Source organism: Protopterus annectens, chromosome 9.part0 (assembly GCF_019279795.1).
Source record: "Protopterus annectens isolate FY-2018-M chromosome 9.part0, PAN1.0, whole genome shotgun sequence".
Classification (NCBI taxonomy): domain Eukaryota; kingdom Metazoa; phylum Chordata; order Ceratodontiformes; family Protopteridae; genus Protopterus; species Protopterus annectens.
Genome location: NC_056743.1, coordinates 1464804571 through 1464818828, shown reverse-complemented (window position 1 = coordinate 1464818828; position 14258 = coordinate 1464804571). Strand labels below are relative to the sequence as shown.

Below are 14258 nucleotides of genomic sequence, written 5' to 3'. Positions count from 1 at the left end.
ACAGACAAGACAAACAAGACACATACAGGGGCGGTGTATGACACGTGTGGGGGGGTTACACAATTGACGGGGACGGAGGTTTGGATATCCAGAGCCCATGAGCCCACAGATGGCAACAGTGGAACTGATATCCCCACCCATAGGCAGTTGCCACTGTTCCTTCACTGCCCAGGATGGGGCTGTGCTGGGGGCTGTGTAGGTGGGGCAACAGGCATGCCCGTTAGTTGCACCACCCGTGCCTCGAGCTGGCGTAGGGGCTCAAGGACAGAGTCCCGAATCTCCCTATGCACCACAGTCCGGACGCTATGGAGGGTGAGTGGTGGATCTCCTCCGGCCACACTTGCAGGGGGGGCGAGCCCCATCCCCTGCAGCGCTTCCACCCACAGGTGGCACAGGGCCACCGGAGGAGGGTCCAGACTCGGCACTAGTGCCAGGTGCACTCGCCAGCTGAGGTGGGAGAGGTGGGTCCGCTGGAACCCGCCTTCCCTGTCGTACTATGTTTTGCATTATGTCATGACAGTTTGGGTTAGTGACATATAATACCATTCACAATTAGTTGTAACAGCATGCATTAGTATTCCCATTAACCAAACACCCAGATATTCACACCATTGAACAGCGTGCATAACACATGCATAATTTGAACAGAAATACACAGTCCAACAACATGCAGGGTTAATTGATGGCAACAGGCCATCAGGTGTGGATGTATGAACAGGGCAGATGCATCAACGGACATGCAAATATATATGACCCAACAGGACAAACGTCCAGGGGTGTTAATTGTGATTGCACATACCATTTTCACATGGAATGGGTTATATGTGGTTATAGGGTGGGGTAAAGAAAGTAATATTAACACCTTCGAATAACAATACATATGCTGTACATTTCTAATAGCTACAGTTATATACACACTACTGTTCTACCTTCAGTTTCCTATATGATAACTATTTCACCTTGCTGATAGGACTGTTACTGCAACATCAATATACATTTTAGTGTTCTTCATACACATTCATATCTAGCTTTGTTCAGCTACATCATCTTGCTACTTTTGCTTTATATAGCTGTAGACAAGTGTGGATGTTTGGTATATCAGACAATCATCCTATCTGCGTATTTCAGACTGAGAGCAATATATCCGGATTTTGGGATACACATTCCACATGCAGCAACACTTTGAACAGATTTCGCTGTTTGGTTTTGAGTCTCACATGCATTTCATTCTGTCTTGACTGCAGTATACTTTATTCAGGGGTTATTACTACTGCATTGCTGGATTCATGACACTTTCTCACACTCTCTCACTTGCTTTCATTTTACTATTCAGGATGGTATTTCTAGGCTTTATTGACATGTTTTAACAGTAGTTAGTACAATCCTTTCCAGCAGACTCACTTCTGTCATGTTTCAGTATTTCCACAGGGATATATTTCACACATGTGATTTCATCATCTTCTGCAGCTATACTTTTCAGCCTGCTGCAGGTTGTGTACTATTTTCTTACAGGCAGGGCATTTTTATTTCAGAATATATGTCGGACAGTTTCATGTTTAGGTTACACTTACAGGCTGGAAACTCTTGTAATCAAGCAATACTTGCATACACTTTCACACTGTTACTTGCAGATTTTATTCCTTACTGACTACACTGCACTCTTTTGCTGACTGTCATACTTTTATATTTCTTTACAGTTACTGGTAGTGGATTACTGACCTGCCTGGTGGCGCAACCGCACCAGCCTATCGCCATAGGCTCTGCGGTTCGCAGAACGGACACCTGCAGCTGTAATATAAATGAAGTAATATTGGAATACACATCTCCATAATATCAGCTAGTTTAATTTTTACATACATAATTAAATGTTACTTACTCAGTAGTGGGGCATTGGGTGTTTGCCGGGCCTCCTGGATCCAAAGGTTCAGTTGGTCCTGCTTGCGTCTCTTCAGGTCCGCATGGTGGTGACGGACCTGCTCACCAGTCCTTGGAATCCCTGTGGCACTGGTGAGATCATGAGCCAACTGGTCCCACGCCTCAGCCCTGTATGCTCCCCAGAGGACCTGGCCCTGCATGAGTTGGGCCTCATGATTGTGGACTAGGAGCCAGGCCATGTACCTGGACTCCTCAACACCCCACCTCTGTGCTCGAAAGCGACTACCCTCACCTACTCCTGACATTCTGCCTGCAGGTCTGTTCTACAATCGTTTATGCTGTGTATTCCCGCCTATGGGGCTTATATAGTCCGTTTTTCTCGCACATATCTGTGATTGGCCATTTTGGAATTGTATCAACTTCAGTAAACCTGCATTGTCATGCTGTAGTTTGTATTCATTCCTATATATTAGCTATTATTGCATTTCTAGGTACTGCTGTCATGGCTTAGTGGTTCTGTACCTTGACTATGATGTATAGTATCCTGGGTTCGAACCTCCCCACTGCTTTTTATTTTTCATGACTGTCTAGACATGCTGAGGGGTGTGTCTGTGTAAAGGCAGTTTTGATACGGCTTGCTCAACGTTGCCCGTCGGTTAGCTTGTTTGCGCGGTGTGCAGCTCCGCGCAAACGGGGTACACTGCTTTAAGCCTCATTTGGCTATCGGTACGCATATTATGCTCAGCTCAGTTAGGGGCACATAGATATAGCGTGTTAAACCACTGCTCAGCTATGGGCACTCATTTTGCACCAGTTAAACCACTGCTCATCTACGGGCAGATACACTCACCCTGTTAAACTGTAGCTCATCTATGGGCACATCTGGCATTTTTTATTCTTTTGTTACCTCACATTTCTTCAATATGAATGGGCTATTTCATTACATTTTACATAAGTTGTGGTTTTATGTCTACATATTTGTCAGGGACTTGTTTCCTGCTTATTTTGCAAAAAAAAAAAATGGTGTTGTGGGGGCTCGAACCATGAATGCCTGCTCTGCAGCCAGCATCTCTACCGCTACGCTATTGCTTCCTGGTTTATTTTGCATATTTAGTTTTTATATGCTTTCCCACTGACTGCTAACTGTAGCTGCGCTACGGGCACGCCCGCGCAAACGAGCGCACTCACGGTTAAACATCTTTACAGTTTAAAAAAAAATTATAACATGTTCATTTATATTTCTTTTATGTTCTAGTCTGTGGGGGCATGTGTTGTGTTCTGTTTATTCACATTTCCGTGGACTCTGTCGTGGGTGTTTCCTTTGGGTACTTTTCCTCTTCTGGGGGCGTGTCCGCTTACAGGGCTCGGCCTACGGACACGCCCCCTACTGTCTTACATGGACCGTGTTGGCCTTCAGTGTGATTCAGCATGCTCTCATTAATATGCAGAGCATGCTGACATCACTCCGTTTAACTGCAGCCTCCGTGTATGAGTTATAACTCTTACACGGAGGCTTCGTGAATCCTGCCCTATATTACTGTGCAGCTAAATTAATAACAGATAAAGTCTTATCACGAAAACACAGGGCAGTAAGAGAAAGGAAGGGAGAAATCAAATGCCATCATGGAAGTATAGAACAGAGAAAAACTATAAAGCAATTAAGAGAAGAAGTGTCACTTTTAGAATGGTTCAGAAAGAGGAATAGATCAACAAAAATATTCAGAAAGATAGCGAAGGACAACAACAGCGGAAATGAGAATGCCAAATGGATTTTCTTGGCCAGCAGGGTGATTGTGGGGATGAGGAAATGAATCCTTTTCCCCACTGTATTGCGATCTCGGAGTTGGTATATTTAAATAGTGGGGGTTGTGGGGGGCACAAGTACAAAAACATTTGAAAAAGTGTTTTAGATAAGGTTTGTTCAGTTAGGTTTACCTTACCTGTATGGCACTGTTACTTCCGGGAATGCGTTCGGCGTTCTCATTTTCACTGCTGTTGTCCTTCGCTGTTCTCGTTCTTCGACATTTATGTGTCGATGAACATGTATTTGCAAAAGACAGCTTTCATGATTCTAATATAGACCTAATTTAACCATGAGTAAGAACTATTTATAAGCACACCCCAAAGAGAAGCCAACCTGGTTAACAACAGGAAAAACAATACCCCTGTTTAAGAACAATCCTGCAAAATATTCTTACAATTTATAAACGATGTACTAGAATTGATGCAGACAGGGCTGTCATTTAGAAGCAAGCTCAATTATGGCAATAGACCAAAAGGGTATCAAAATAATGTCACATGGAACAAAGATTCATTTCTTGTTATGTAAAGTACTGGTGGAGAACTTTAAAAGGGGTAGAATCTAAATATGACATGGATAGGCTACAAAAAAAAAAAAAAAATTGACAGTATCCCACATTCATGGATAAAAGAGTGCTTACAAATGTATAAAATCCACCCTACATTGATCAATTACATTACAGAGACCATGAAACAGTGGCAAACCACTCTGTTTTAAGCCATGATAAAGGAAAGGATATTGTTCCAGCAATAGAAATTCAAAGAAGGATATTTCAGGGTAACTCTTTTCCACTGTTGATGTTTTGTCTCGCCATTAACCCATTAAGCTGTTTACTTAACAGATTAGGTCATGGCTACAATTTGGCTCCCAAAAAACAACAAAATGTAAAGATTTCTCATCTTCTTTTTGTGGATGATTTAAAACTGTATAGTTTGTCAGATGAGGAACTGAAAGCACAACTACAAGTAATCAAAACTTTCTCAGATGATATAAGAATGTAATTTGGTCTTGGTAAATGTGCAAAAGCAACTTTTAAAGAAGGATAGCAGCAACACCAAGAAAATATCAGTCTGGGACAGAAATGTGATATAAAAGAACTTGAGCAGGAGGAAGTGTATAAATATTTAGGAATTGATGAAGGATCAACAATAAAACTCAAACAAGTGTCAATAAACCCTAAGGAATACTTTGGAAGACTAAAACTAATACTGAAAACAGCACTGACATCTAGGAATAAAGTCCAAGCTATAAATCCATTTGCTCTTCCTGTCCTAATTTACAATTTTAGACTGACTGACTGACCCAAAAGGACAGGAAAACAAGAAAAATGAGTCATGCTTATCAAATGATTTATACAAATCAGTGTATACCAAGATTATATATTTGCTGTTCTGAAGAAGGTATGGGCCTCCTCAAAATTGATAAGATGTATAGATCTGCAGTCATAAGACTGCATACATATCTACTGACTTCACAAGATCCAAGCATAGTGAAAGTTTTAAAATATGAGAAGACTAAGTCTAAGATGACTTCCCTTCTTAGTTTAGCAGAAGCGTATCTGTGTCAAGTGGGAATGGAAATCAAATCAGAAGATGATAATAATCTGGCAGCAACTGAATGTGCCAAAAAAAAAAAAAAAGAATATAAGGTGAAGGATCAGATGAGAAGGCAAAAAATGAGAAAATGCATAAATGTAGTTGCAAGTGCAGAAAACTCTTGGAACTACCTCATGTCAATCAGGACTGAATACAGGAATGGTTAAGGAGAGGTGAATTTAATGAAAGGTTAATGTTGGTGGTCCAGGACAGTGGGCTACCTACACACTGGTTTACAAAGCCCATTGAACATGTTTGAGAAACAGACAAATGCAGGTTTTGTAAAACAGAATTGGAAATAGTCACGCATCATGTTGCTAGGTGTGATACACTGATTGCAAAAGGACTATATACTGAAAGGCATAATTGGCGAGACTGTTGCACTGGGGAGTGTGCAAACATTATAATATTGAAGAAGCTGAAAAGCACTGGAAATTTGAGCCACAAAGCATTATAGGAAATGATGAAGCATATATCACATAGGCTCACCCATTATCAACAGTTCAAAAATAGATGTGAGAAAACCAGACAGAGTTGTCCGTGAAAAGAAGGCAAAAGTAGCATTTATCATTGAAATTGCTAAATGCAGTGAATACAGTGTCTTACGTACAGAAAGACACAAAGTCAAAAAATAACAGGATTTCCAGGCAAAAATAAGAGCAAGGTGTAAGGAAGATACCCAGATAGTGCCAACAGTATTAGGAGCAATGGGTTCTACAACAAAGAATTTACAATCGTATTTAGATATGTTACTGAAACATGTAACTCCATATGAATTGCAGAAGGATTCAACTCTGGGCACATTATGGGTGCTGAGAAGAGCACTTCTGGCTGACATGATAGATGGGAACAATACTAATTTCATGAACTTTAATCATACTTTGACATAGTAATGGGGTCCGTTCCTGTCATGGTATTAGAAAGCCAAAAGTCTTGGAGAAATTAAAAAGGCAAAAACCATAATACCAATTTATTTATTTCCATTTCTAGATCCTGGCTTTACTCCTTTCCTCACTTCTGATTTTTCATTACAGTAATGTCCTCCTACTCTCACTAAGCTATATCTTTTTTGTCCATTACTTTCTCCCTAAAGTGTGATTTCTCTTTTCTTAGGAATCTCAAAGCTAAATCCTAGAGTTGCACAGAACTTGTAGTAAATGGCATAACATATACTGAATCTGGTAATATTGCTAATCTGCTGGCTGACAGGTTCAGTGAGAATGTCTCCCCTGTCTCTGCCCAATATACCACAAGACATCCCTCCTTCATGTCCTCCCCCAGAAATCTCTAAGGAACAAGTCCTTAATGCCCTTTCTAGGGTGAAAAATATGGCCAATATGGGACCAGCAACATCCCTACCTGCATTCTAAATTGCTTAAAGCAAGAATTAGCTGCACCTCTGAGTACCCTATTTAACCATAGTCTAAGCACCAGGTTTCTTCCTGCAGATTGGAAAACTGCCATAGTCATCTCCCTCCACAAAGGGAGTTCCTCTGCTGACACTGGGAACAACAGACTCATAAGTCTGACAAGCCTCATATGCAAGGCACTGAGAGAGTTATCATGGGCCTTATCAACAAGTACATAGGTGACCTCCAAACACTAGACCCATCCCAATTTGGCTTCGTCAAACGTAGTTTGTGCCTACTAAACTTGGTGGAATTCTTTGAGACAGTCAACAAAGCCTTGGATGAAGGGTATCATAGATAAACTTACCCAATTGCAAGTAAACCAGTATATAGTCAGGTGGGTAGCAAACTGGCTCACAAATAGAGCACAAACAGTTAAACTAGGGGACACTTTAGAAACTTTCAGACCAGTAACCAGTGGTGTACCACAGAGCTTGGTGCTTTGGCCACTGTAATTTGGAATCTACTTCTCAGAATTAGAGTTCAATACAAAGGGAGTGTGGTTAACAAAGTTCACAGACAACTACAAACTGGGTGTGGCCATTGAATCCCCAAATGACATTGACTCTCTCCAAAAAACTCTTACTCAAACCTATGACTGGTGCAAAAGCCAAGGGCTCAAGTTAAATACTAAAAGGTGCATCATCATTCCCTTTGGCAAGGGAGACATGGCTGCAAAGTACCACTTTAACAACACCACTTTGAGTACCCAATCTGTAGTAAGAGATCTGGGCACACAGGTTGACAGCAACTTCTCCATTGATCACCACATTTCCCCAGTGGCAAGGAAAGCCTTCTACATTGCCCATCTCATCAGTAAGGGCATTGCCTCCAGAAAAAAATGAGGTTATAATCCCCCTGTACTCCTCCCTCATCAGTGCTATTATATAGTACAATGCACCCTTTGGTATGTTCCTCATCAGGCACCTGCAGCAATTGTGGAGACCTCAGCAGTGCCCTACAAAGAAAATTCAAGGTGTTCAATACATGTCCTATGCTAATAGACTGAAATCCATGTCACTAAACTCTGTGTCTTACATACTGCTCAGGGGTTATCTCTGCCTAGCATACAGGGAAACCTCGGATCCCGCCATGATGGAAATGTTACACGTTAGCAAGATAAATGGTACCTGCTTTACCCACTCCAGTGACCTCAACACAAGAAGAGATATTAATAGAACCTGCTGGAGAGACAGGTTCATCTCCCAGAGGATACCCTTACTTTGGAATAAGCTTCCAATCCAAATAAAGCAGAGCCCTTCCCTGACCCTTTTCAAATGAAATCTGAATGATTGGATAGGGAATCACAAATTCACCCCTGGTGTGTCACCTGTATCCCTTCTTGAGAGGGGCAGCAGGTGTTGAGCCAGAGCTACTTATAGCATTATTACAAGAGGGAAAACTTGGCTAGTCTTGGAAGATCCTCAAAGCCATTAGCCTAGTAACCTCCTATGATTCTATGATCTTAATAATGTTTCACAAAAACTGATTTTACTACAGAGAGGGCCTATTCTGATCTTAATATATACCCATAAAGTAAACTCACTGCTAACCATAAACTGCTTCTCTGTATAAATATCTCCTTATATGTATGTGATGCATATGTTAGATGTGGATTATTGTACTACAAATAATGTCTGACTTGTTTTTTGCTTAATCTGCTTTACATATAATCTTAGGCTCTATATAATGTTCCTTTCTATGTAAACATTCACGACCCTTTCAATAATTCTACAGTATATGGACCTTTACTACCCAGATCCATTGGAAAGGGGTTCATGCTAAACCCAGTCACATTATCCCAGTAAACAAATGCAAACTAAAATAAAATAAAATAAATAATTGCATAGTGGGATTCATAACTAGCTGTTTCTTATGTCATTGTTGGTAGCTATGACAACAAACTGTTCTTGACCTAACAGCATGATCCACTATGTATGAATTTATAAGGAAGAAATATATAACACTGGCATATTTTTACATTACTCTTTCAAGAGTAAGCTACTATGCAGACAGTAAATGTTCATGTGTGTGTGTGTGTGTGTGTGTGTGTGTGTGTGTGTGTGTGTGTGTGTGTGTGTGTGTGTGTGTGTGTGTGCATGTGTGTGTGTGTGTGTGTGTGTGTGTGTATACATACACACACACACACACACACATATATATATATATATATATATATATATATATATATATATATATATATATATATAAAATGCTGTATATTCCTTAGATGATGTGTCAAAGAAGAAATAATACTAAAAAGAACTTTAGTAAAATAAATAAATGTAACCTTGCCCTACTATTTTCATTGTACTGTCTTCATGCTATGTGGTATAGATGGAAATGAAATTCTATAGGAATATGCTAAACTTTTTTAAATGGGAAAATAGAAACATCTATATAATATAAACATAGAACTTACTATATCAATATGTGCCAGCAGGACAGCAAAAGAACTTAAATGGTTACATTCACATGTTACTTGCGTTTCGTTATTGCCTTGTTTAGAAAGCTCACATCCGTCTGTAGACCAATAGCTTTTGTTTTTGTCATCAGTTTTCCAGAAAACACAGATAGATGTTTTCACTTCATTTTCTTTAGTCTGATTAAAAGGAATGAAAAGTTAAAGTTATCATCTATTTTATGTATAAGAAACATAAATTATTTTGCTGAAGGTGGTATGCTGTTCTGAATAAATAGTTTTCAACACAGTAGAGAGAAGAGACAAGACTTTTACTAGATGTGCAGAGGGTGACTTACCAGTATGAAATTAATGCATCAAGTTGATTGGTTAGATTATTTCTGCTTATATTTCAAGGCAAAAAAGTGTCACATATTAAAAGTAGGCAAGAATAATCCTGCCACCAACAATAAAAATCAGAGTGCAAAGTGCCTTTGACAGTACAAAAAAAAAAAAAAGAATTTATCAGACTGAAATTAATCTTAAAATGCAAGTCAGCTATACCAAAAACTTAAAGAAAGATGACCAGTCAACAAACGCACTTAACATAATAATACAGGAACAATAGTCCCAGCAACAGAACAGCATACATTTAATAAACAGCTCAATGCCAAAGCATTGGTTTCTGCATTTCTTTCTTTATTTATATTTTACATTTTAAAGCAACAGAGAGAAGAATCTTGCAGTAAGTTTATCATAATTAAAATTGATCAATTTTAAGTAGAAAAATACATGGTCATAATGACATATTAATTAAATGAATGGTAAAATGTATGATGTAATCTGAAAAGAAAGCAAGTAATGATAAGTTTGTATGTGTCTGAGATACAGATGTCAAGGCATTCATCTTAAGAGTGACTCTCAAGATGTGACTCGACATCAATATTGAGAACACAAAACTTCCTGGGTTATGACTGGAAAGATGAGATCATAATTCTTTGTAGTACATAGAGCTGAACCTGCTCCCATGTATTACAAAACTAAGAAAAAAAAACAGTGTAGTAGCAGTAACATTTATTTGGCACTAACACCATGTAGAGGGTGGCCACCTAAGAAGAGCATCAGGAAGCTGGTAAACACTTCATGTAGAGTTTAATTTGGTTTAATGTCTGCCTGCTGTTCTTCTTCTTTGGCCAGCGATCACTGTTAAGCAAGAGGGTAGTGTTTAACAGCATTGGGAGAGCGTTGACAATTGTTAAGCACCTTTCTGATGTCAGAAAGATGCTTAACAAGACTGTCTTTTCACTAATTTCAGAGGGTATTCACAGCACTCCATGCACTACACAGAGGGTCATGACTGGGTCTGCAATCATAGCCAACTTATTATGGGTTTTCAACATAGATGCCCAGAAATTCACCTTAAAAAGCAAAGCTCGTGAGGTGATTCTTTGCATTCATTTTGAAAACACACAATAAAGAGTTATGGTTGCAGTGCATGGAGCTTTGTCTGTGTCCTTTACTACCAGTTACAGAAAAAAAATGTGCAAAGTATTTTACTGACTTTGAAACTGGTAAAACACTTAACATACTCTGTCAGACATACAATTTGTACCTCTCAGCTTATTATGCTTAAGAATCATGGGGACAAAGAATCAAAATAAAGACTTTTTTTTTAAATATTGCTCCAATTCACTTAAAATTTAACAGAAACAATATTATGCATTTATATGTATTTTCTGAGTTATAAGAAGTATAAAGTGGGAGAAAGAACAAAAATATATGAAAATCTCAGGAAAGTTGAGAAGCATGAATAGCAGGCAGAAACAACATTGATTTATCTTTTGCTGCTGTTCTTTGCTGACTGGCACTATTTGTTGTCATTCCCTAGTGTGAGGCCCAATCACAACAGTGCTTGGTGGAGGTGTAACAATGGTTATACATACCCATATGCTGTGTTATGATTGAGCCTCATACTGGAGAATCACTTAAAACGTTTACCTTTTTCTCTAGTATTGGAGTGAAGTCCTAGTACTCTGTGCATTACATGCAGATTACTACTGCACAGGGCTACAAATGACAGAAAGTCATCTGCCTGGAAAACTATGGTGATGCAGACCATGTTGTTTGACTTTTTACACAATGACAAACAATTATTCAAAAATATATATTATGATCAGTCAAAACAACCAGTCTGTCCATTGTAAACCCAGCCTTAATCTCAGGAAGAATTCTGAACACAAAAGAAAAACAAAATGGTTACAATCCCTGTAGCTGTAGCTACAAAAAATAAAAGGCTACAGATTTCATATTCTGCCTGCTGCTAAGTGGAGAAACTAAAATCAAACAGCAGTACAGAAAAAAAAAACATCCTTGTGAACACACAACACTGGCATATTCCAAATCCCAACAATGACTAAAAGTTAAAATAAAGATTTAAAAATTCACTTAAGCATGCCGACAGTTACATGCCTGCCATACGTTCATAATGCCGGTTACAAAATGTAGGCAGAATATGCAATTAAGTAATGTGCTATGCAAGGATTATCAAATAGTTGTTCTAGGCATGGGAGGTACATCACTGAGACATAAAATAGAGGAGAGAAAAGGTGTGAGGAGGGGCATTAAAGCCCCTTCCTAGAATAACATACCAAAATCAACTAAACAGCTACTGCTGCAACCACACTATTACTAATCATCAGTCCCACCCATCTACCCATACCAACTACATAATTGCCCCAAACCTCTATAATGCAACACACACAGGTTACTATCCCATACAAGTGCATCTATCTCCAGTCCAAATCTACATCACTTCTTAGTTCCAACAACCTCTTAACTAAGCTCAATAAAGCCCTTCTGTACTTCACCACACAACTAATTCTTAGTGGAGACATGTACCCTAATCCAGGGCCGGCCTTAGCTGAAACAGAGCCCTAGGCGAAGTACTGCTCTGGCGCCCCTTAAGCCCCAACCACACTGAACACAAGGAACACCCCTATTTGAGCCACGCCCACAAATGGGTCACATGGACCCACAAAACACTCCAATATATAAACAAAACATATCCCATAATAAAATGTATTCCTTTTAAACTCCATACAAACTGGTGCACCTATAGATATGATCAGAAATGGTGGGAAGATATTTAATGTGATATTCGATAAGAAGTTTACATGATTACAAGTAGCATAGATATAGGGCCAGATTCCAAAAGAGTTGCTCTTGGTGTAAGTCTGCTTTGATCTCAGAGGACTTGCTGTTAGTTTAAGTGACCTACTTCAGTGTAAAGCCTATCTATAAGCAGGCTTATACCAGGGGCCAAATTCCAAAACACTTGCTTCAGCCTACGCTCAGTGTAAGTCATTACTTAACACTGAAAGCAAATCTTTTGGAATCAAACCCATATGTGTGTGTGTGTGTGTGTGTGTGTGTGTGTGTGTGTGTGTGTGTGTGTGTGTGTGTGTGTGTGTGTGTGTGTACATCTGTATGTGAATGTAGAAAGGTTATGGGTGCACAACTTTCTATACTGGGAGGTGTGGAGGTCTTGCAAAAATGTTTTAAAAGTGTAAAAGTTAAACTTTCAAATCACTCTTTCTCATGTCAGATTGCATTTTAATGTTTAAAGTTTTGAAACAGGGAGTCTTACAACAGTTAATATGAAAAAATGTGTAAAATTACCATTTGTGAGTAGTGCTGAGGGAATTTGTTCAAGATGACAGTAAGACAGTATATAGCTAATGCTGTTATAATGACTGGAGACTATAAATGTGAAATGACTTATTAGGTTAATTGATTTGGGATGTTTTCTTTTTATCAATATTGTTCTTTTTTTGCCAAGATAGATGGTTTTCGCCCCATCTTTTTCTTTAGTTTTCTTGTAAAAGAGGGAGTCCACTCCATTATCTTAAAGACAGGGATCTCATATACTATAGATGGCTTATAGCTTCTTCTAGGGAATTGTGGATTTCATAGTGATATTTTTTTGGCACTTTGGATTTCTTCTAGAGTATTGTAAAGTTTTATAGTTCATTAGCTGACCGGAGTTCCGCTGTGGCGACCCCTAACTGGGAAAAGCCGAAAGACACAACATAGTTTTTTTCCTGAGGATTCAGTATCTTCCTCTTAGAAACCAAATTGAGGGAAAAAAATCAATGACTTACGGTTAAGAATGTAGTTATTACTGAAAATATTACATTTGCTCTTTGTCAGTGCTGTCATGCTAGCAGCACTGAGCACAAATCTGTGATTATTGGCCATCATTTTTATGTTTACTGTTTGGCTTGTGTTCCAGTTATTCACCTGAGCTTACTTGTCCATTTGAAATTGACTTAGAAGAGGTAGTACTTGTGGGATACGTTTTAATAAGAACAATGCTATGTCATTGCCCTTCTCTTCCTCAGGAATGCTGTGCAACAAAAGATTCCTTCTTTCAAATATGCTGAATTTCTAGTCTACCTGACAGAAGCTGTTTTTGCTTTAAAATACAGTAAATTCACATATAATCTTCCTCTATTATTTTGCTCATTTGACTTAGCCAGAGTTTAGCCAGAGCAATACTTTCTTAAATTAATGAAACCTGTGATTTATTATTATTATTTTTTTTTTTGACTGGATCAGGTAGGTTTCAGAGGGAAGGCTAAAAACAAGGGTCAGTATATACAACTGTCTAATCATTTCATCCACACCTGTTTGGCCTGTGGTAAAGGGCATCCTGTGGTAAGATGGTGGTCTTAGGATGAGCCAGAGGGGTTTTCCTGTAATATTAAAGTTGAAACTGCATCTTCACCAAAACCACTATTCCATCAAATCAGATGTGCTGTTTTCTTTTTACAGGAATATCCAGTTATGGCAACTAAGGAAAAAAATGTTATTTCTACTCTTGCTTTTTAATTAAATGTTGCTGTCCCCACCTCCTTCTCACAATGCAAAATTTGAATTTAACTATTGGGAGAGAAACCTTTGAGAAAAATGCATCAGCGGATCAAATTGTTGGTCCCTTTAGGCCCTTCTTCTCAAAATTTAGAATTTCCCTTTTCAGGCTGGTGCCCAAAAAAGGGTTTGGAGAATTAAAGGTGAGTCATCACTTGTCCTTCAATCATGGATCCTTAGTTAATGACAGGATTGAGAAAGAAATGCTGAGGCTCCAGTATGATGTAACCCTCAATGATACGGCTGAC

The 14258-nt window shown here is 38.9% G+C and overlaps 1 protein-coding gene across 1 annotated transcript in view; it reads right to left on the bottom strand.

Moving 5' to 3' along the window:
* LOC122810704 (putative adhesion G protein-coupled receptor E4P) overlaps positions 1-9291 on the bottom strand; it is a 96940-nt gene extending 87649 nt beyond the window's left edge. The window contains exon 1 of the mRNA XM_044082269.1: positions 9103-9291. The gene's annotated coding sequence lies outside the window, so the exon portion shown is untranslated. The remainder of the gene's footprint in view (positions 1-9102) is intronic.
* Between the last annotated feature and the right edge of the window lie 4967 nt (positions 9292-14258).